This window comes from Haematobia irritans, chromosome 4 (genome assembly GCF_050003625.1).
Source record: "Haematobia irritans isolate KBUSLIRL chromosome 4, ASM5000362v1, whole genome shotgun sequence".
NCBI lineage: Eukaryota > Metazoa > Arthropoda > Insecta > Diptera > Muscidae > Haematobia > Haematobia irritans.
Genome location: NC_134400.1, coordinates 148,824,548 through 148,850,037, shown reverse-complemented (window position 1 = coordinate 148,850,037; position 25,490 = coordinate 148,824,548).

Here is a 25,490-nt window from a genome sequence, read left to right as displayed (position 1 = left end):
ATAGTGAATTTTTCAAAATATTTGAGGTCGAACGTTTCCGACAAGCGTTAGAATCCGTTAAAAATTATAAAAATTTATAAAAATTATTTATGTGACAAAATATCACAGAATTTTTTAAATTTACATCCAAAACATTGAATTCGGAACACACCCAAAGAAGTGACGCAAATTCGGTGCAACGGCTGTTGAAATGAAGAACTTCCGTCCTATGACAAGCCCATGTTAAATTCATCGCTTCTGCGTCAATTTTGCACCAATTCCGTATCCAAAAAGAACATTTTCATTACTTTTTTGGCGACGCATTTTTTGCTGGGTACTTAACACCGTCTTCTAAATTGTAAGTTAGTCCATACGAGGTATATATGTTATTAAACAAAAAAGTCCGATTAAATACACATGTAATTCAGTTTGACAAAATTTTCTATAGAAATAAAATTTTGATAAAATTTTCTATAGAAATAAAATTTTGACAAAATTTTCTGTAGAAATAAAATTTTGGTATATTATTTTTGGCTAAATGGGCCAATTTTTGTGTGATTGGCGATCGGCTATATATAACTATAAACCGATATGGACCAATTTACCATGACCATGTACTAAAATTCAGCCGGATCGGATGAAATTTTCTTCTCTTTGAGGCTCCGCAAGCCAAATTTGGGGATCGATTTATATGGGGGCTATATATAATTATGGACCCATATGGACCAATTTTTAAATGGTTGTTAGATACATGATCCGTTTATATGGGGGGCTATATGTAAAAGTGATCCGATATGGCCCATTTGCAATACCATTCGACCTACATCAATAACAACTACTTGTGCCAAGTTTCAAGTCGATAGCTTGTTTCGTTGGGAAGTTAACGTGATTTCAACAGACGGACGGACGAACGGACGGACATGCTTAGATCGACTATACTTTATGGGGTCTGAGAGCAATATTTCGATGTGTTACAAACGGAATGACAAAGTTAATATACCCCCCATCCTATGGTGGAGGGTATATTTAATTAAATGGGTCTATTTACGTTATTTATATATGGACATTTTGAATGACAAATATTTTGTAAAATTCACGCTAAATAAAGTTTTGTATGCATCGAATAGCGTCACCACGATGCCTCCAACCAATTATTATGTATCGCTTTTCCAATATATGTTGACCTTGACTGTGCGTTTTATGTCTACGTTTGCTTAAACGCCTATCTCTGCGTCTCCTGCAATTTTAACATATTGTGTGTTCATTAAAACCCTTTATTAATTTAATTTTATTTTCAATAACTTTGCCGTTAGCAATTTTCAATATCTACGATATGTGGTTACACCTACATTGTATAATTTTGTAAAATTACTGCCGTAAAGCAAACATCTATTTTCATATTGCAATGAAATTAATCCCTTAAACAGAACCATATAAATAGATTACATGCAAATATTGAATTAAATGTTAAATCAGCCAACAGATCTTATCTTCAAAAAAAACAAAAACAAGTTTACTTGAATCCAAAGATTTAGACCTTTCCTTGAAGATTTTGGTATTGATTCCGAGCCAAAGATGCAGTTTCTTCAAAGACATATTTTAGCATCTATCTCGCTTACAATCATAGATCAATAAAATTTAAATTAGGAGACAAATGTTATTTATCGAATTTTCATTCTATTTTTGGGGGTATATTAATAAAGCTATTCCCATACAAACAAATGCCAGTTTAAAAATCAAAATTATAACAGATAGAAATGTTTTTTTTATACCCACCACCATAGAATGGTGACGGGGGTATAATAAGTTTGTCATTCCGTTTTTAACACATCTAAATATCGATTTCCGGCTATATAAAGTATATATATTCTTGATCAGGCGGAAATTCTAAGACGATATATGTTAACCATGTCCGTGTGTCTGCCTGTCTATTGTCACGCTACAGTCTTTAATAATGAAGCAATCGTGCTGAAAATTTGCGCAAACTCGTCTGCCAAGTTCGAAGATGGGCTATATCGGTCCAGGTTTTTATATAGTCCCCATATAAACCGACCTCCAGATTTGAGGTCTAGGGCTTATAGAAACCGTAGTTTTTATCCGATATGCCTGAAATTGGGAATCTAGAGGTATTTTAGGACCACAAAGAGGTGTGTCAAAAATGGTGAGTATCGGTCCATGTTTTGGTATAGCCCCCCATATAGACCGATCTCCCGAAATAATTTCGTGGGCTTCTAGAAACCGTAGTTTTTATCCAATTTGCCTGAAATTGGAAATCTAGAGGTATTTTTTGGAACCATTAAGGGGTGTGTCAAAAATCGTAAATATCGGTCCATGTTTTGCTATAGCCCCCATATAGACCGATCTCCCAATTTTACTTCTTAGGCTTAAAGTAACCGTAGTTTTTATCCAATTTGCCTGAAATTGGAAATCTAGAGGTATTTTAGGACCATAAAAAGGTATGCTGAAAATGATGAGTATAGATCCATGTGTTGATATAGCCTCCATATAGACCGATCTCCAGATTTTACTTCTTGAGCTTATAGAAACCGTAATTGTTATCCAATTGGCGTGAAATTGGAAATCTAGAGGTATTGTAGGACCTTAAATACGTGTGCCGAAATTGGCGTGTATTTAGTATAGCCCTCATATCGACCAATCTCCCGATTTTACCTTTTGGGCTTGTAGAAACCTTAGTTGTTGTTCAGTTCGCCTGAAATTGAAAATCTGGAGGTCTTCAGGACTATAAATAGGTGTGCAAAAAATGATTTTATTATTTGGGATTTTAGATTATTTAGGATTATGAAATTTGCTTGAAATTGTAAATCTAGAAGTATTTAAGGAATATAAAGAGAGAGTTGGCGGTAGTTTCAAGCGAAATCCTAACATCTCTCTCCGAGATGCCGCAAATAAGCTGGGTGTATCGTCTACAACCGTGCATCGAGCCAAAAAACGAGCCGGACTACCGACTTACAAGAACGTAGTGACTCCAAATCGCGATGATAAACAAAATACGACGGCCAAAGCGCGATCCCGGAGGCTGTACACGACGATGCTGACGAAGTTTGACTGCGTGGTAATGGACGACGAAACCTACATCAAAGCCGACTACAAGCAGCTTCCGTGACAGGAGTTTTATACGGCAAAAGGAAGGGGAAAGGTAGCAGATATTTTCAAGAAGAAGAATATCTGGTTTGGCAAGCCACCTGTACCTGTGGCTTGGAAAGCAGCATTTTCATAGCTTCCGGGAATACACGTCTGCTGCCTTTCCTGAAGAAATACGGTTGTTCCGTACTGTTTTGGCCGGATTTGGCATCTTGCCATTACGGTAAAAAGGCCATGGAGTGGTACGCCGCCAACAACGTGCAGGTGGTTCCCAAGGACAAGAACCCTCCCAACACGCCAGAGCTCCGCCCAATTGAGAAATACTGGGCTATTGTCAAGTGAAACCTAAAGAAGACCAAAAAACTGTTAAGTACGAGCAGCAGTTCAAGGCAAAGTGGCTTTCTGTGGCGAAGGAGGTGGACGAGGTGGCTGTACAAAATCTGATGGCAGGTGTCAAGCGTGAGGCCCGGCAATTCGGATTTGTAAAAGCGAAAGCCTAACTGAATATTTTTCCTGGATTTTAAACTAATTGAACTTGAAAAAGAAATTTGAATAGATTTTTTAAATAAACGATATATATATATATATATATATATATATATATATATATATATATATATATATATATATATATATAATATATATATATATATATATATATATATATATATATATATATATATATATATATATATATATATATATATATATATATATATATATATATATATATATATATATATATATATATATATATATATATATATATATATATATATATATATATATATATATATATATATATATATATATATATATATATATATATATATATATATATATATATATATATATATATATATATATATATATATATATATATATATATATATATATATATATATATATATGTATATATATATATAGGTCCGCAATTATATATAGCCCCCATATAAACCGATCCCCAGATTTGGATTTGCGAAGCCTCTAAGAGAAGCAAATTTAGTACATGGTGTTATTATATGGTATCTAACAACCATGCAAAAATTGGTACACATCGGTCCATAACTATATATATCCCCCATATAAACCGATCCCCAGATTTGGCTTGCGGAGCCTCTAAGAGAAGCAAATTTCATCCCATTCGGTTGAAACTTGGTATATATATGGTGTTAGTATATGGTTTTTAGAGACCATGTATGAAAAATTGGTCCGCATCAGTCCATAATTTGATATATAGCCCCCATATAAACCGATCCGCAGGTTTGGTTTGCGGAGCCTCTAAAAGAAGCAAATTTCATCCGATCCGTCTGAAATTTAGTACATGGTGTAAGTATATGGTATCTAACAAGTATGCAAAAATTGGTCCTCATCGGTCCATAATTATATATAGGCCCCATATAAACCGATCCCCCGATTTGGCTTGCGGAGCCTCCGATCCGGTTGAAATGGTGTTAGTATATGGTCTCTAATAACCATGCAAAAATTGGTGCCCATCGGTCCATAATTATGTATTGCCCCCATATAAACCGATCCTCAGATTTGACCTACGGAGCCTCTTGGATGAGCAAAATTCATCCGATTAGATTGAAATTTGGTACGTGGTGTTAGTATATGGGCTCTAAAAACCATGTAGGAATTGGTCCATATCGGTCCATAATTATATGTAGCCCCCATGTAAACCGATCCCTAGATTTGAACCCCGGAGCCCCTTGCAATAGCAAAATTCACCTGATCCGGTTGAAATTTGGTACGTGGTGTTAGTACGTGGTCTATAACAGCCTTGCCAAAATTGCTCCATACTGATCTTAATTATATATAACCCCCCAGATTTGACCTCCGGAGCTCTTGGAAGAGCAAAGTTCATCCGATCCGGTTGAAATTTGGTACGTGGTGAAATTTGGTAAATTGCGCTAGTATATGGAAAATTTTGTAAAAATTTTATTTGTATAAAAAATTTTGTCAAAATTTTATTTCTATAGAACAATTTGTCAACATTTTATTTCTATAGAAAATTTTGTCAGAGTTTTATTTCTATAGAAAATTTGGTCAAAATTTTATTTCTATAGAAAATTTGGTCAAAATTTTATTTCTATAGAAAATTTTGTGAAAATTTTATTTCTATAGAAAATTTTGTGAAAATTTTATTTCTATAGAAAATTTTGTCAAAATTTTATTTTGTCAAACTGAATAATATACGGTTTTTTTTTGTTTAATATATACCCCGTACACACTAACTTACAATTGAGAATATGGTGTTAACAAGATACCGTGCCATCGGCAAGTTTTACCGCAACCCAGGTAATTCGATTGTGGATGACAGTCTTTGTACAAGTTTCAATGCAATCCATGGTGGAGGGTACATAAGATTCGGCCTGGCCGAACTAACGGCCGTATATACTTGTTTTCTAATTGATACTATCATTTCTGTGATTGAAGACATTTGAAATAAAAAATTAATTGGATCAATTAATTTCGTGTTTTAATCAGAATTTGTTTATGCATACAAAATAGTGATCTATTCGTTAAAATATCATAGAATATCACCCCAGCAAAAAAATTGGAAGTTGTTCCACAAACATTTCTTTTAAAGCCCATCCCAGAATCCCCCATCGAGTTTTTCTAACGTCCGATGCAGTCCTTTTGGACAAGTCCACAAACATTTCTTCTAAAGCGAATCGTGGGATCCCCCAATAATTTTTTCCACTTCCGATGCAGTCCTTTTGGACAAGTGCACAAACATTTCTTCTAAAGCGCATCTTGGGATCCCCAATGATTTTTTCTACTTCCGATGCAGTCCTTGTGGACAAGTATTAGAAAGAACGCAACCAGGCTATTTTAAGTGCAACTTTTGTACAATTAAATTCTACAAAAAATTGGAAAACTAATAAAAAAACTAAAAAAAAATAGATATGAATAAAAAAAGTAAAAAAATAAAAAAAAAATAAATTTCATACCCGCTTGGATTTGAACCTGTGCCGTTTGACTTTTTCGCTTCCATGGAAGTTCTTTTGAGAAGGTTTTGCACATTATGAGAATTTTTAATTTTTTGTTTTTTTTTTTAATGGAAAAAATATATTTATACGAAAGTATATGCCGAAAATAAAAAATAAAAACGATGCATGACATAAAAAAATATTTGTTTAGAAAAATATTTGATAAAAAAATTGCCGCTGGTGAGATATCACAAACATTTGAATTGACCTTTCGACGCTTTATGTTCAATGGCGTTTGTGGCTGAGTGTGCTAAGGCGTTCTGTTATGGTGCCAGCAAACCCAGGTTCAACTCCTGGTCGGAGCGAAAAAGTTTTTCAATCTGTAAAAATTAGATAGTAGGAAAATAATTGTGCAATAAAACATATGGATAACAAAAAGGGAAATTGGTTGAAAAAAATTTTTTTTCGCTTTTTAAATTTCTTCATTCAAATTAACTTCCAGGGCACAACTTCTAAAGCAATGCAAAGGATCCAAAAAGGAAGTACTTCCGTCCTATGACAAGCCCATGTAAAATTCATTGGAGATGATCCAAGTTTGCACTACTTCCGGATCACAGATTGGGGATCCAAACTACTTTTTTGGAAGCTCTTTTTTTGCTGGGACCCTAATCAAGAATATATAAATTTATGCGGTCGGCATTCGATATTTCGTTGTGTAACTAATGGAATTACGACCTACATTTTTTTCTGTGCTTGATATGGTTATAAAATTCTATTATTTGTAATTGTCTAGAGTGAGCTTATGAACACACATGTGAAGGGATTTTTCAATTCACTTACATTATTTATTCTTTGAGTAATCCATGTGATGGGAGGGCTTCCGTACTCTAGTGACGCCCTTTATCACAATCACAATGGCATCATATATTCGTTAAGTCGAAGAAAATTATGTTTGTTTTTTGTAACTTGCACATTCGTTTAATAACCTTATCAGGATATTATCAGGATATTATAATCTTTCTTTTTTATGTGAAAAACGTTAAGAGAGCTTTATTGTGAATGGTTTCGATTAATTCAAATACAGGGATGAACCTCATGAGATGTGTCTTTTCATCTATCCATTCTATATTTAATTATGCCATAATTTTAAAAACAGGTAATCATGCCATATGGCCACTTTTGTTCACAGGCTTATAATCAGGATATGAAAATTATGTTTTTGTTACCATTTATTGCATTGAGAAACCAAATATCAGGGTTGACAACGATTCTGTGTGTGCATTAAAATTCATTTGTATACAAAAACAAGTGAATAAAGTAGAAAGTCGGGCGGGGGCCGACTATATCATACCCTAAACCACCCCTACTGAATTAGTACTGAATTAGTAAACATTGCTTGCGGGGTATAGGTTTGGGGAAAAATCGCATTTCCATATTTAAGAACATTAAGGGGTACATGGTTATGGGAGTTTTATCACAATCTGAACAGAAATGTCTGATATTAGGAGCTATAGGTGATTCTGAACTTACAGAGTTAGTATGCCACTTATATTGAGTCCATTTAAAAAAAGAGGAAATCACGCAATTAGTGTGGTTAATAAATCCAAATTTCTGAAAATAGGCCAATAGATTTTTGTAATAGCTAATAACATTGATTAATAAATAAGAGTATTATGGCCATAATGTGGGAAAATCGATCTTGGCATATATATATGGGAGCTATATTTAAATCTGAACCGATTTGGATAATATTTTCCAGATTTCGCTAAATTAGAGAAAGATCAGATATTAAATAAGGCTATTATGGTCAGAAATAAATTAATAAGGGGTAAATTTTTCAAAAACGGGCGACACATATATATGGGAGCTATATCAAAATCTGAACCGATTTGGATTATACTTTGCAGGTTTTGTTGATATTACAGGAGATTATCTTGTGCTAAATTTGGATAAGATCGCTTAATAAATGAGGCCACTATGCTCAAAAATAGGATTATAAGGGGCACATTTTTCAAAATCTGGCGCTACATATATATGGGAGCTATATCTAAATCTGAACCGATTTTGATGATATTTTGCGCACAGAGTCAGAGCCATAGAAGAGTAAAGTAAGCCAAATTTGAGCAAGATCGTTTGATAAATAATTTATGGCCAAATTTGTCAAATTCGGGCGATACATATATGTATATGGGAGCTATAGCTACATCTGAACCGATTTCGATGAATTTTTGCACATATAGTATGTGCTATAGAAAATTAGATTTGGCCAACCTTGAGTTAGATCGGTTGATAAATAGGGGACTTATGGCTAAATTTGGAAAATCGGGCGATACATACATATGCGAGCTATATCTAAATCTGAACCGATTTCTATGAAATTTGGCACACTTAAAGTATTGGTTAATTGGATTATTTTGTGACAAATTGGATGCCGATCGGTTGGTAAATGAACGCAATCTGACCCCATTTATCGAAATCGGACGTTACATATAAAGGGTGGTTAAATTGTAAGGGCCGATGTTGAATGTGAACCACACCTAAACGCCAAGCTTTTTTCCGAATTTTATTTGACATTTCTCTATTTCAGACTTACTCAATTTGAACCATGGAGAGATACACAATCCAACAACGTGTTAAAGTTATTCAGACTTATTATGATGTGGATGATCAATTTTCGAAGAAAATCATCTTCAGTGATGAGCCACATTTTCACCTCAGTGGATTCGTCAATAAACAGAATTGCCGCATTTGGGCGAATGAGAATCCAAGAGTGATTGTCGAAAAACCAATGCACCCACAAAGAGTGACTGTTTGGTGCTGTTTATGGGCTGGCGGCATCATCGGGCCGTATTTTTTCCAAAATGAGGCTGGTCAGGCAGTTACTGTGAATGGTGTTCGCTATCGTGGGATGATAACGAACTTTTTATGGCCCGAGTTGGAAGATATGGATGTGGAAGATATGTGGTTTCAGCAGGACGGTGCCACTTGCCACACAGCTAACGAAACAATGGATCTTTTGCGCAACAAATTCAATGGCCGTGTTATCTCACGTAATGGCGATGTCAATTGGCCGCCAAGATCATGTGATTTGACACCGTTGGACTTTTTTCTTTGGGGTTATTTGAAAGAAAAGGTGTACGTCGATAAGCCAGCAACAATTCAAGAGCTAAAGGATGAGATAATTCGGCACATTAACGGCATAGAACCTCCATTATGCCTCAGCATCATCGAAAATTTGGACCATCGGATGGAGGTGTGCCACCGAAGTCGCGGCGCCCATTTGGCCGATATTTTGTTCCATACATAATTGAGTAATACCAATATATCATAATAAAATACAATTACAATAATTTCCTAAATAGTTTGTGTTTTATTCAAAATCAACATCGGCCTTTGAAATTTTAACCACCCTTTATATGGGAGCTATATCTAAATTTCATCCGATATTTTCCAAATTCAATAGCGTTCGTCCCTGTACCAATAAAAACGCCACATACCAAATTTCATCAAAATCGGTTAATACGTGCGACCGACAAATACATGCGAACAACAAATACATGGACGAACGGAAAGGATACCCATAGGAAAAGAGACCTATAGAGTATGCTGCACATAAAAGAATGGAAACAACCAATTGGAGCCTTACAATTATATATACACAAAGAAAATTGCATTGAAATTTTTTCTACCAATGTATGCTTAAGGTGAAACATAACATGTTTGAACAATACAAACAATTTTTTTTTTGGACCAATCCTGAAAATATATATGCTTGAAGCAGAATATGTTTGGGGATATGTTACATAAGCGATTTTTTTTTGAGGTTATAGTGTATTTCCTAACAAACAAAACTGTACATTCAGATAAGTTTTGTACCCTTACCCTTATTTGTACCATTTCATGAATTCTTACTCTGTTTTTAACCTATTTGAAACAAAAAAGTTAAAATTACCCATTAAAAGTGTGAATAAACCAAGTTTTCAAAAATTGAATTAGAAGAACTTCCTGGGGAGTTAAAATAAAGAACATCATTAGGAGTGCATCTTCCCGAAGTGCTTTTAAATTTGTGCCGTTGGAAGAACATCCAAATATTTTTGCTGGGTGGTAACAAAAACTGGAATGGGGTGCGTATGATTAACTAAGTCAAACTTAAGCCGAGAAGCGTATAACAATCATACGCCACCATGTATTCATGGAACAAACAAAATTCTGTATGGTAGGTCCAGAAATAGTTGTGTGTATCGGTCCATGTTTTGGCATGGCTCCAATATAGATCGATCTCCAGATTTGACTTGGTGACTTTTTATATATCTATCCGATTTTCCTAAAATGGGAAATCTAGGAGTATTTTTGGTTGCAACATTCCTACTGCATTAATTAAACTAAAATAAAAACAAGTATATACAGTAGTAAGGTCGGCCGGGCCGAATCTTAAATACCAACCACCATGAATCAAATATAATAGTTTCCTTTGAAAATTTCAGGGTAGTGTGAGGTTCAATATTGAAATGAAATTATTTTCATTATAATTTCACTTGATATCATTTGATATTTTTTTGAGTTGAGAAAGTAGTCTGTTAAAGGTTACTAAGGAAAATTGTTTGAAAAAAATAACAAAAAAGAAAAAGAAAAGAATAGATTTTGAAAATTGAAGAGGACGAAAATAATTTTTTTTCCTTAAATAAAAAAAAAAAGAAAAAAAAGAAAAGGATTAATATTTGTAAATCAAGAAAGAATTGATATTTGCAAATCGATAAGACTATAATAAGAAGAATTTTGCTTGATGGAATTAGAAAATATTGAGGAAACGTATAAAGAAAATAAATAAATGTCCTTTATAGTACGAATTTTGGAGAGCTAAATTTATCCCATACCGCGTGGAGAACTTATCTTGTGTGGAAAACGTAATAAATTAACATTTATCGGACGTGGCGAATACCATCAGTTGAAGAAAGGCCAATCTGAATTATTGGACAATCAGTTGGAGATAAACAAACCGAAATATTGTACCACAAAAGATACCGATTTCACATTCTATATATCAGTGCATTATAATTCCAGATGTCCTAACACTACTTCTAATGTGTCCTTAACATTGCGAGCAATCTTCACGTATGGATTTCTCCTACCTTATTATACTATCGGCGTTTTAGATCTTAAGTTACACTACCATATTTATCTATCATTTACTCTATCCAGTTATGTCCATCGAGCTTTATACAATTGTTAATTATTAATCAGATGACCACAACCCAATTCGTCCGTCAACTGGCCAGATGACTTCGAGGGATTAAGAGGTGAGTCCATTTTTCGTTTTATTCCGTTTTGTATAAGCTCGATATTTGTTACACCACTCGATTACATTATAAACTTAATATTTTATATCCATTATTAATTTCGACTACATTTTCATAAATATACGATTTGTTCATTATTCTTTTTCACTTTAAATACCATTATTTTACTCTGAATTTATGTTAATATTGGACTATTAGATTAATAGATTTATATATATATTTATAATGAATTTCTAAAGTGGCGTTTTCGTTTCACGAAAGGTAAAGGATGACGGTTAAGGGCACTTTAAACATGACCATATCCTATAATGATTATGGATTTCTTGGCTTCATGTCATTCGCTTGTTTTTTATTAAATTAGCTACCTTAAAATTTTATTTGTGTTAACGAAGCCAGCTATTTCTCAGGGAAAGAACACCCCATGACTGAGCACGGCCGGAGACTATAGGTAGCACTCCCGAGAGAAAATAGACCTGGTGAAATAGCTTCGTTACATAATTAAATGGCGCCCAACGTGGGGCCTCAGCAAACATCTGCGGAGCATTCGCTTCAAATGGCTCGGATTTTTAACATCATTTTCATACGCTGAGGTTACACAAGATTTTCTCATTTGCTTTTAGGATATCCTGGATTCTTTTATTACTAATGTGGTTGGTTTGATATAAGCACCGGATTTTCCTTAAAGTAAGTTAATTTTTTTCTGAATCTAAATGGATTTTCGTTTTTTTTTTGGAAAATTTCGAACGCGTACCTTAAGATTCAAATTTTTACTGAAGATCAGAGGAGATTAGACTTTCGAAATTGATAATTTGGTCAGTTTTGTACTACTTCATTGAAATCAGTTTTTTTTTTATGGACGTGGGAATGATCCTGGAGAATTTTAATACTGGTAAAATATCGATGTTATACTTCAGTAAATTCCGACCTCCTCGTAGAATGGCAAAAGAAAATTAAATAATGGCAGTGCCTTTAGCCCAAATCCTTTATTGAGTAGTGCAGTTCGGTATTCTTCTTTGGTAAAGTAATTTCGTTAGTTTGTCCAATTTTAAGTTATAAGTTGAGTAATTAATTTTTGAATCATAATAAGAATAATGCCCCTCACGAGAAGCAGGGAAAATTTAGATCAAGCAGGCGTAGCGGACGGGAATCGTCAAAGAACTAGATCCGAAACGAGAAGGTTAGCAGAACGCGGCGCAGGCGATAATGATAATCGAAATAGTGAGATGAATCCTTCTAATACGATTACAGAAGATCGCGTACACCAAATAATATCCTTATCGATAGGTCATTTAAGGGATGAAATTTCGAATATAATATCTTCGCAAATGGGGACAGCCATGAGGAATCTGAATGTAGGATTGCAAAGCAATACTTCAGATACCCCAAATAGAAGAGTAGAAGTAGAGACTTTTTCGCCTCGGTCATCTGACTCTACAGAAAAGACATTGAGCGTAATCCGAAACTGGAAACTTACATTTAACGGTGGAAATAGTGAGATAGATATTGATGAATTTTTATATAGAGTGAATGTCATGACGAGCAACACCCTTAACGGAAATTTTGAGTTACTGTGTAAATTTGTTCATGTACTATTCGAAGGGAAAGCTCTAGAATGGTTCTGGCGCTATCACAGACGTAACGACACAATTAATTGGTTGCAACTATGCGAATCCTTGAGGAAGCAATATAAAGGTTTTTATAACGATTACGATATAAAGGACGATATTAGACGCCGGAAACAAAGAAACAATGAATCGTTTGATGACTATTGCGATGCAGTTATGATCTTATCGGATAAACTTCGTGAACCAATGTCAGACGAGGAGCTTTGTGAATCCCTAATGCGGAATCTCAGACCGGAAATACGTTACGAACTTCTGCATATGGACATATCTCATGTATCTGATCTGCGAAAGGCAGTTAGAAAACATGAAAAGTTTTTTAGTGATACTCAATGGTTGCATAGATCTAGAAATAATCGGGATGGATATCAAGTAGCTGAAATAGACGAACAGAATATGATGTCAAATGATATTCAGGAAGAATTGGAAGTAAATGAATTAAAGAAATCTTTAACATGTTGGAACTGCAGAGAAGATGGACATGGATATAAAGATTGTAGTAAGGAAAAAGCCATATTCTGTTACGGCTGTGGAGAAAAAGACATGTATCGGCCTAGTTGTCGAAATTGTAAGGAACAGGGAAACTGGCGAAAGGATGTCCTTCGACAAAAGAAAGGACATCCAATGAACAGACTCAGAAAGTAAATTCAAATACTAATTTTAAAAATATAACAGAAAATAAAAAAACAAGCTATACTTTGGTCTGATGGACAGTGGCGCTAATAAAAGTGTGATAGGGGGACAACTAGCTCTAGATATTCAAAACGGAAATGACTACGAGAAATGTAAAGGTAGTGTAAATACGGCTGATGGCCAAAGGCAAGTTATTGCAGGGAAGAAATTGTTGGATTTTACATTTCGGGGCCAGGCTTGCCAATTTGAGTTTCTACTAGTGCCATCTATTAAACAGGACGTGATATGTGGGATTGATTTCTGGAAAAGATATGGTATATCTATTTCTATTGGAAATAGCATTTCCGAAATAGTAAGTGAAGAAATGGATTCTGAGAAGTTGGTTCTATCAGACATCCAACAACGAAAACTTGATTCGATAGTAAATTTATTTCCAAATTCGGAGCGAGAAGGTTTAGGCTGCACAAAATTGGTGGAACATGTCATTGACACTGGTAATGCGAAACCAATTAAACAGAGATATTATCCTATTTCGCCAGCAAAGGAGAAACTTTTGTGTGAGGAAATCGATCGAATGCTTTCAATAGGGGTGATTGAGGAGTGTCCAGCATCACCATGGTCATCACCTGGAGTGCTAGTTGTGAAGCCCGGAAAAGTTCGGTTCTGTGTAGATAGTCGCAAACTTAATGCTGTCACAGTAAAGGATGCTTATCCAATTCCAAATATTGACGGTATACTTTCTCGACTACCCGCAGTCCATTGTATCTCAAAGATCGACTTAAAAGACGCCTTTTGGCAAATAAAGCTTGAAGAGTCATCAAAACAAAAAACCGCTTTTACCATCCCAAATAGGCCATTATATCAATTTACACGAATGCCATTCGGCTTATGTAATGCGCCACAAACGATGTGTAGGTTGATGGATATTGTTATTCCATATCAAATGAAGAGCCATGTTTTCGTTTACCTAGACGACTTGCTGGTCGCCTCAAGAAATTTTGAAGAACATTTACAGCATTTACAGGAAATAGCCATACAATTTCAAAAGGCAGGCTTAACAATCAATGTTAAGAAAAGTTCTTTCGCTATAAGGCGGGTGAAGTATCTTGGATATATAGTGGGGGACGGTCATATAGGAGTAGATCCAGAAAAAGTAAGAGCAGTAGCGGAATTTCCGGTACCAAAAACTATTCGAAATCTTCGCCAATTCATGGGAATGATAGGGTGGTACCGCAGATTTATTGACGACTTTGCTACTCATACATTTGCCTTGACCGAACTTTTGAAGAAACAGAAATCGTTTGTATGGACAGAAGCAGCGCAAGAATCGTTTGACTGGCTTAAACAGAGATTAACTTCAACTCCGGTATTAGTGAACGCCGATTTTTCAAAACCGTTTATAGTAAACTGCGATGCCAGTTCTGTGGGGGTTGGTGCAGTTTTAGCGCAATTAGATGAATCTGGTAACGAGCGTCCAATATCATTCATGTCACAAAAATTAAACAAAGCACAGAGGAATTATACGACTACAGAACTAGAGTGTCTGGCTGTGGTACTGGCGGTGAAGAAATTTAGACCTTATATTGATGGCCACGAATTTAAGGTTGTAACGGATCATGCCAGCCTCAAGTGGCTAATGCAACAGTCTGATCTGTCTGGAAGGTTGGCCAGATGGGCTTTGAAGTTGCAAGGTTTCAATTTCACTATAGATCATAGACGAGGCAGAGACAATGTTGTGCCAGATACATTATCTCGAGCATTTGAAAATACTATTTGTGAATTAAATTTAGAAATTTCTCCCACGGTTGATCTTAATTCGCCTTCATTCGATACGGAAGAGTATTCGAGTTGGAGATCAGAAGTCTTAGAAACTATGTTTCCCGATTTTAAAGTCGTAGGAAAATATATATATAGAAAGTGTAAACATTCACCCGACGGTTTAGAATATGAAATTTCATGGAAATTAGTTGTCCCAAACGAACTCAGGGAGAAGGTTATTTATACTGCACATAATTTACCAAATGCAGCTCACGGTGGTATATCGAAAACCATGGAAAGAATTCGGCGGTTTTTCTGGTGGCCGAAGATGATAAAAGATGTTAAGAATTATGTGGGAAATTGTGAATCGTGTAAAACGTCCAAGGCACCAAATAGCATATTAAGACCACCAATGGGGCAACAAACTATATCGGAGCGACCTTTTCAACGGTTATACTTAGATTTAATTGGTCCATTTCCACGTACAAAGAAAAGGCATATTGGCATTTTAGTGGTTCTGGATCATTATTCTAAATTTACGTTCCTACATCCACTAAAGAAATTTATTTCGAAAAATATTATTAATTATCTGACAGATCAAATTTTCTGTGAGTACGGGGTTCCCGAAACTATCGTTACAGACAATGGCTCTCAATTTACCAGCAGGGAATTTAAAAAACTCATTTCTAAATATGGAATAAATCACCAGCTTACAGCAGTTTATAGTCCTCAGTCGAATGCCAGTGAAAGAGTAAATCGATCTATCAATGAGGCTCTAAGATCTTTTGTCAGAGACGATCAAACAAAATGGGACTTATATATACCGAGCATAAATTGTGCGCTAAGAAACAGTGTACATCAGTCTATTGGCATATCGCCATACAAGGTAATTTTTGGACAATGTATGATTACTCACGGCGCAGATTATGATCTGTTGAGAAAGTTAAAACTTTTGGGGGATGGAGAAGCCGAGTTATCGAGACAGGATAGATTTGACTTACTGCGCAGTGAGATACAATGTAGATTAAAAGAGGCGTATGAAAGAAATAAAAAGACGTACAATCTAAGGTCTCGAATCAGAGATATTGAAGTGGGTCAACAAGTTTACCACCGGAAATTGACACAAAGTTCACTGGTAAAGAAGTTGAGCTCGAAATTGGCTCCGACGGGAGTCAAGGCAGAAGTTGTTAAGAAAATAGGAACGTCATACTACGAACTTCGAGATCTAGATACAAATCGAACAGCAGTATTCCACTTAAAAGACATATGGACTTAGAAAAAAAATCTTTTTTTTTTTTTTGTTTTGTTTTTTTTTGAGGTAAGGAATGAGTTGTGAGGTTCAATATTGAAATGAAATTATTTTCATTATAATTTCACTTGATATCATTTGATATTTTTTTGAGTTGAGAAAGTAGTCTGTTAAAGGTTACTAAGGAAAATTGTTTGAAAAAAATAACAAAAAAAAAAAAAGAAAAAGAAAAGAATAGATTTTGAAAATTGAAGAGGACGAAAATAATTTTTTTTTCCTTAAATAAAAAAAAAAAAGAAAAAAAAGAAAAGGATTAATATTTGTAAATCAAGAAAGAATTGATATTTGCAAATCGATAAGACTATAATAAGAAGAATTTTGCTTGATGGAATTAGAAAATATTGAGGAAACGTATAAAGAAAATAAATAAATGTCCTTTATATTACGAATTTTGGAGAGCTAAATTTATCCCATACCGCGTGGAGAACTTATCTTGTGTGGAAAACGTAATAAATTAACATTTATCGGACGTGGCGAATACCATCAGTTGAAGAAAGGCCAATCTGAATTATTGGACAATCAGTTGGAGATAAACAAACCGAAATATTGTACCACAAAAGATACCGATTTCACATTCTATATATCAGTGCATTATAATTCCAGATGTCCTAACACTACTTCTAATGTGTCCTTAACATTGCGAGCAATCTTCACGTATGGATTTCTCCTACCTTATTATACTATCGGCGTTTTAGATCTTAAGTTACACTACCATATTTATCTATCATTTACTCTATCCAGTTATGTCCATCGAGCTTTATACAATTGTTAATTATTAATCAGATGACCACAACCCAATTCGTCCGTCAACTGGCCAGATGACTTCGAGGGATTAAGAGGTGAGTCCATTTTTCGTTTTATTCCGTTTTGTATAAGCTCGATATTTGTTACACCACTCGATTACATTATAAACTTAATATTTTATATCCATTATTAATTTCGACTACATTTTCATAAATATACGATTTGTTCATTATTCTTTTTCACTTTAAATACCATTATTTTACTCTGAATTTATGTTAATATTGGACTATTAGATTAATAGATTTATATATATATTTATAATGAATTTCTAAAGTGGCGTTTTCGTTTCACGAAAGGTAAAGGATGACGGTTAAGGGCACTTTAAACATGACCATATCCTATAATGATTATGGATTTCTTGGCTTCATGTCATTCGCTTGTTTTTTATTAAATTAGCTACCTTAAAATTTTATTTGTGTTAACGAAGCCAGCTATTTCTCAGGGAAAGAACACCCCATGACTGAGCACGGCCGGAGACTATAGGTAGCACTCCCGAGAGAAAATAGACCTGGTGAAATAGCTTCGTTACAGTAGTTTGGTGACAGATAATTTGCCAAACAGATCAGTTCAACCAGTACGCTTCCCACAGATAAATGTAAAGATTTTACCTATGAAGACTAGATCAGATTCTGAATTTATAAGAACCATTTTTTTGTTTGAGTGTTAGAGGAATCATAAACATCTCTTGTAAGTGCAAGAAAATTATGATACCCTCAATAAGTGAAATCGGTCTATACACTCAAAAAAAAAAAAAAAGTTTACTTGGATCCAAAGATTTTGACCTTCCCTTTAGGAGTTTGGTATTGATTCCGAGCCAAAGATACAGCTTCTTTAAAATAAAGAAATTTTTAGCGACCTATCTGGCTTTATATCTAGGACCAATAAAACTAAAGTTAGAATAAAGATCTCATTTATCAAATTTTCATTCTCTTTTCGTGGTTTAAAAATACAAATTATAATGGATATTTCAAAGTAACAAATATTTTCTTAATTTCAAAAAAAAAAAAAAAAAAAAAAAAAAAAAAAAACTTTTAACCAAAGACGTTAAATCCTTAAAATAAGTATTAGCCTATATTTGAAGCGTTTTTTATCTTAAATCTAAAGCTTCAATACTTCAGTCAATTTAAGGACAATTTCTATAAATCAAAAATGTGTTTCTTTATTTAAGGAAACTTAGCCTTAGTTGAAAGAGATGGGACTTTAGCGGAGAGACGCAAATTTATAAAATTTGTGTCCAAAATATAATGAAACAAATTTTTGAAGCAAAGATTATAAACTTTATTTTAATTAAAATTTCATTATTTTAAAGAAATTTTCCTTAATATTTTGTAAATTTCGCATCCTAAAATTAAGGTTGCGTAATCTTTAATATCACGTAAACATTTTGTCAGTGTATGGAAGCATTACCAAATGGACTGATAGGTTAGGTTAGGTCAGGTGGCAGCCCGATGTATCAGGCTCACTTAGATTATGCAGTCCATTGTCTTTGAAACCCTCAGAAAAGTCACCAGCATTACTGAGGTGGGATAATCCACCGCTGAAAAACTTTTTGGTGTTCGGTCGAAGCAGGAATCGAACCCACGACCTTGTGTATGCAAGGCGGACATGCTAACCATTGCACCACGGTGGCTTCCGACCGATAAAACTAAATCATATACACTTTGTTATGCGTCTAAAATGCCAGTATATTTTCAATTTGTGGCAAATCGGATAAAAATTACAATTTTTAGAAACCCTAGGAGTTAAATCGGGAGTTCGGTGTAATGGGGGCTATACCAAAACATGGAAGGATACACACAGTATTCAGCACATCTAATTGTAGTTCTAGAATCTAGAACCCAAATCGGAGGGCCGGTTTATAAGGGGGGCTATATCAAAAACTGTACCGATACTCAATATATTCGGCACACCTCTTTATGGTCCTAGAATACCTCTAGATTTCAAATTTCAGGCAAATTGGATAAAAACTACGGATTCTAGAAGCCCAAAAAAATTAAATCGGGAGATTAGATATAAACAGCATTTTCGGCACATCTCTTTGTTTTCCTACAATACCTCTAGATTTCCAAATTCAGGGAAATTGGGTAAAAACTACGGATTCTAGAAGCCCAAGAAATAAAATCGGGAGATCGGTCTGTATGGGGGCTATATCAAAACATCGACCGGTACTCACAATTTTCATGGCCCAAGAATACCTCTAGATTTATGGCCCAAGAATACCTCTAGATTTCAAATGTCAGGCAAATTGGATGAAAACTACGGATTCTAGAAGCCCAAGAAATAAAATCGGGAGATCGGTCTATATGGGGGCTATATCAAAACATGGACCGATACTCACCATTTTCGGCACACCTCTTTAAGGTCATAGAATACTTCTAGGTTTTCGATTTGAGGCAGATTGGGTAAAAATTTCGGATTCTAGAAGAAAAAGAAGTACAATCGGGAGATCGGTCTATATGGTGGCTATATAAAAACATGAACCGGTACTCACCATTTTCGGCACACGTCTTTAGGGTCCTAAAGTACCTCTAGATTTTAAATTTCAGGTAAATTGGATTAAAACTACGAATTTTAGAAGCCCAAGAAGTAAAATCGGGAGATCGGTCTATATGGTGAATATATCAAAACATGGACCGATACACCCCATTTTCGGCACACCTCTTTATGGTCATAGAATACCTCTAGATTTCCAATTTCAAGCAAATCGGATAGAAAATACACTTTCTAGACACCCAAGAAGCAAAATCGGGAAATCGGTCCATATGGGCGCTATACCAAAACATGGACCGATAGGCACCAGTTTCGGTACACTTTTCGATGGTCCTAAAATACCTCTAGATTTCCAATTTCAGGCAAATTGGATAAAAAATACAGTTTTTATAACCCCAAGACCCCACATCGGGAGGTCGGTTTATATGGGGACTATATCAAAACTTGAACCGATATAGCCCATCTTCGAACTTGACCTGCCTGCAAACAAAAGACGAATCTGTGACAAATTTCAGGACAATAGCGCCATTAATGAAGTCTTTAGCGTGATTGCAACAGACAGACAGAATTTCTCCCTGATCAAGAATATATATACTTTATATAGTCGGAAATGGATATTTCGATGTGTTACAAACGGAATGACAAACTTATTATACCCCCGTCACCATTCTATGGTGGTGGGTATAATAATGTAAAGTATCAGCAGGAATCGAACCCGGACCTCAAGATATGATTTTAATTAATGGTATTAATAAAAGGAATCACTTTTGGTCTACACAGGTAATATATTATTGTTAAATCCCTGGTAATACTACAAGTAGTAAGTTTTTGATTACCGGTATTACTGCCCAGCAAAAAAAGCGTCGCCAAAAAAGTAATGAAAATGTTTTTTTGGATCCGGAAGTGGTGCAAAATTGACGCAGAAGCGACGAATTTAACATGGGCTTGTCATAGGACGGAAGTCCTACATTTCAACAGCCGCGGCACTGAATTTGCATCACTTCTTTAGGTGTGATCCGAATTCAATGTTTTGGATGTAAATTAAAAAATTCTGTGATATTTTGTCAAATAAATAATTTTTATATTTGTATACCCACCACCATAGAATGGTGACGGGGGTATAATAAGTTTGTCATTCCGTTTGTAACACATCGAAATATCGATTTCCGACTATATAAAGTATATATATTCTTGATCAGGGAGAAATTCTAAGACGATATAACGATGTCCGTCTGTCCGTCTGTCCGTCTGTCCGTCTGTCTGTCTGTCTGTCTGTCTGTCTGTTGTAATCACGCTACAGTCTTCAATAATGAAGCAATCGTGCTGAAATTTTGCACAAACTCGTCTTTTGTCTGCAGGCAGGTCAAGTTCGAAGATGGGCTATATCGGTCCAGGTTTTGATATAGTCCCCATATAAACCGACCTCCCGATTTGGGGTCTTGGGCTTATAGAAATCGTAGTTTTTATCCAATTTGCCTGAAATTTGAAATCTAGAGGTATTTTATGACTATAAAGAGGTGTCCCAAAAATGGTGAGTATCGGTCCATGTTTTGGTACAGTCCCCATATAGACCGATCTTCCGATTTTACTTCTTGGGCTTATAGAAACCGCAGTTTTTATTCAATTTACCTGAAATTGGAAATCTAGAAGTACTGTAGGACCACAAATACGTGTGCCAAAAACTGTGAGTATCGGTCCATATTTTGGTATAGCCCCCATATAGACCTATCTCCCGATTTTACTTCATGGGCTTATAGAAACCACAGTTTTTATTTAATTTACCTGAAATTGAAAATCTAGAGGTATTGAGGACCACAAATACGTGTGCCACAAAATTGTGAGTATCGGTCAATATTTTGGTATAGCCCCCATATAGACCTACCTCCCGATTTTACTTCTTGGGCTTATAGAAACCGCAGTTTTTATTCAATTTACCTGAAATTGGAAATCTAGAGGTATTACAGGACCACAAATACGTGTGCCAAAAATTGTGAGTATCAGTCCATGTTTTGGTATGGTCCCCATATAAAACGACCTCCCGGTTTGGGGTCTTGGGCTTATAGAAACCGTAGTTTTTATCCAATTTGTCTGAAATTGGAAATCTAGAGGTAGTTTAGGACCATAAAGAGGTGTGCCAAAAATGGTGAGTAGCGGTCCATACTTTGATATAGCCCCCATATAGACCGATTTCCCGATTTTACTTCTTGGGCTTCTAGAATCCGAAGTTTTTATCCTATTTGCCTGAAATTGGAAATCTAGAAGTATTTTCGGGTCATAAAGAGGTGTGCCGAAAACGGTGAGTATCGGTCCATATTTTAGTGTAGCCCTCATAGGAACGATCTCCCGATTTAACTCCTTGGGTTTCTAAAAACCGTAGTTTTTATCAGATTTGCCTGACGTTGTAAATATTCTGGTATTTTAGGCTCACAAAAACGTGTATCGGATTAAGTTTTTATCGGTCCATTTGGTAATGCCTCCATATAGACCGACTTCACTTCTTGAGGGTGTAGAAGGCCCACTGATCATGAAAATTGCTTGAAACTCAATGTAAAACTTCCAGATTTTACTTCTACAGATTTAAGATTTCAAATCAAGACGTTATTTTATAATTTTCTTTCACACTTACAAGAGATGTTAATGATTCCTCTAAAACTCAAACAAAAATGGTTCTTATAAATCCAGAATCTGATATAGTCCTCATAAGTGAAATCTTTAAATTTATCTTCGGGAAGTGTCCTCAAGTCCTCAAGCCCTCCTGACATTTCAAAGGAAACCCTAATATTTGGTTCATGGTGGTGGGTATTTAAGATTCGGCGCGGCCGAACTTAGTGCTGTATATACTTGTTTTTTATAATTTTTAACGGATTATAACGCTAGCCGGAAACGTTTGAACTCAAATATTTTCAAAAAATCACCATTTTTTCAGATCGGATTTAGCATTTTTTTTCGACAAAATTTAAATGATTTGTACCATTTTATGAATTCTTACTCTGTTTTTAACCTATTTGAAACAAAAAAGTTAAAATTACCCATTAAAAGTATGAATAAACCATGTTTTCAAAAATTGAATTAAAATAACTTCCTGGGGAGTTAAAATAAAGAACATCATTGGGAGTGCATCTTCCCGAAGTGCTTTTAAATTTGTGCCGTTGGAAGAACTTCCAAATTTTTTTGCTGGATGGTAACAGAAACTGGAATGGGGTGCGTATGATTAACTAAGTCAAACTTAAGCCGAGAAGCGTATAACAATCATACGCCACCATGTATTCATGGAACAAATAAAATTCTGTATGGTAGGTACAGAAATAGTTGTGTGTATCGGTCCATGTTTTGGTATGGCTCCAATATAGATCGATCTCCAGATTTGATTTGGTTACCTTTTATATACCGCAATATCTATCCGATTTTCCTTAAATGGGAAATATAGGGGTATTTTTGGTTCCGATTTTCCTAAAATGGGAAATCTAAGGGTATTTTTGTTCCAAAATTGGAGTGCCAAAAATGATGTGTATCGGTCCATGTCTTGGTATAGCTCCCATATACTATACCGATCTCCCAATTTGATTTCTTGGGCTTCTAGTCATCACAATTTTTACCTAATTTTCCCAAAATTGGAAATCTACAAGTATTTTAAGTCCACAAATAGGTGTGTCCTATATATTGTTATAATTACTTCGCCAGGATAAAACTCAGCCGTTCCAGGATTCAAAAGACAAGCAGAAATTTCTTAGTGAATTCAAATAAATTAATATTTTATTCAATAATTTGTTTACAATAAAAGAAATTTCAATAACTCAGCAAATCGTAGGAAACAGAACACAACGGCCGCGAGACAACCAGAAAGCTTGAGAACCAGAATCGAATTGATCTGTCAAGGGATAAAAATATTTTTATGTGGATAGAATTTTAATAGTTAGTGTATTAGTTCATCAAATGTCTGGGATCTATGGCTGTATAATACCAGTAGTTTCCCCGTACAATACAACTATGGTGCCTGGGATCTATGGCCGTTGGAACCAGTAGCATCCCTATGCCAACCAGTGTCTGGGTACTATGGCTGTAAAAACCAGTAGCGCCCTGTACACCACTACTTGAGTCGTGCTAGGCTATGCTAGTGTGGCTGCCACCGAAGCTGTCGCATACTTGCAGTGACTGTCCACACACGATGACAGCCTACGCCCAACTGAAGAGTAGGTGATCAACTGATGGGTAAATATGCTATCACTGGATCATGGGTATCTGTGATGTATGAGTATGACTATGAGTAGGTGTATCTGTGACGAGAGAGTATGAAGAAAAGCATATTTGTAGTGATGAGGTAATTCAGTATAAGAGCGTTTGCGTTGTATAAGAGAATTGAATAGAACTTTCTGGAGCAAGATTTGAGAGTGATGAGTGTAACAAATTGTAGGCTGTTGTGTTTTGTTGTAAAAATAAAGAAAGAAATATGAAATAGAATAACATACTATTGAATTCAAATAATTATAATTCATACAACTTCAATATATCTAAATAATACCTAAATAAATACATGTAACGAAAGCTTCGTTACATCTCCCCCTTGTTTGGGTTTTTTTTTTTTTTAAGGAACTTCGGCATCCACTGCATTGTCATTTCTTGGCTTTGGGAAAATCCACTTTTCCTTTTCTTTAACTATCCAGACATCAAGGGATCGTCGAATATAAATTTCAACCGTGCCAAAAGATGTGTGTTTTACAAAACGTGTTCGTTTTCCGGTTTTGATTGGTTCGATTTGTGGCAGTACCTCCTGGATGAGCGAGTTGTCAAAATTCTCTTCTTCATTGGTATCAAGGCCCAGCTCTTTTACCAGCTTTTCTAGCTTATCCGCATGCCTGGATTCGTTATCTATTATGTCTTGTATATTCAATCTCGGTAAATTTGACTCAACCGATGTTATTTTGATGAGAGGTTGTGGTTCTATCCGTCTAATTCTTTTCCTTTTGGCATCTTCTTGTTCCATGGAACGCTTAAATTTTTCGCAGCTTTGAATAAATTTTGTGTCTGCCATGCTCATACAAAATACCATATATCATGCAGAATTAGTTATGATATGGTTTCAAATCCTTTAGGTGTGCAGTCCCTTTGGGTTTCTTAGTTATAACATCTACCAGCTGAACAATTACAGGCGAGATAAACTTGTTGACTGTATAGGGTCCCTCAAACTTTGGAGCCAACTTAGCTGCAAAGTGGTCAACCGCTTTAGATTGTACTCTCTTTCTCACCAACACCAAATCACCTTTTCTTGGTGACCATTGACGTCGTCTGAGATTGTAGTGGTTTGCTTGTGTAACATTAGCAGCATGCATGTTTCTTCTTACCAAATCGAAAATTTCTTGAAGTTGTTGCGATTTTTCATCAGGTTCCAAAATACTAGAATAGTTTTCTAATTGTACTCTCTCGTCGAATAAAGTATTTGGGAGCCGTAGCTCTCGACCCTGTGTCAAAAATGCTGGGCTAAACTTAGTTGAGGTTTGCTTGCTTGAATTAATAGCCAGCGACATTTCTGGCAAGAAATCGTCCCATTTTCTTTGGTTTTTAT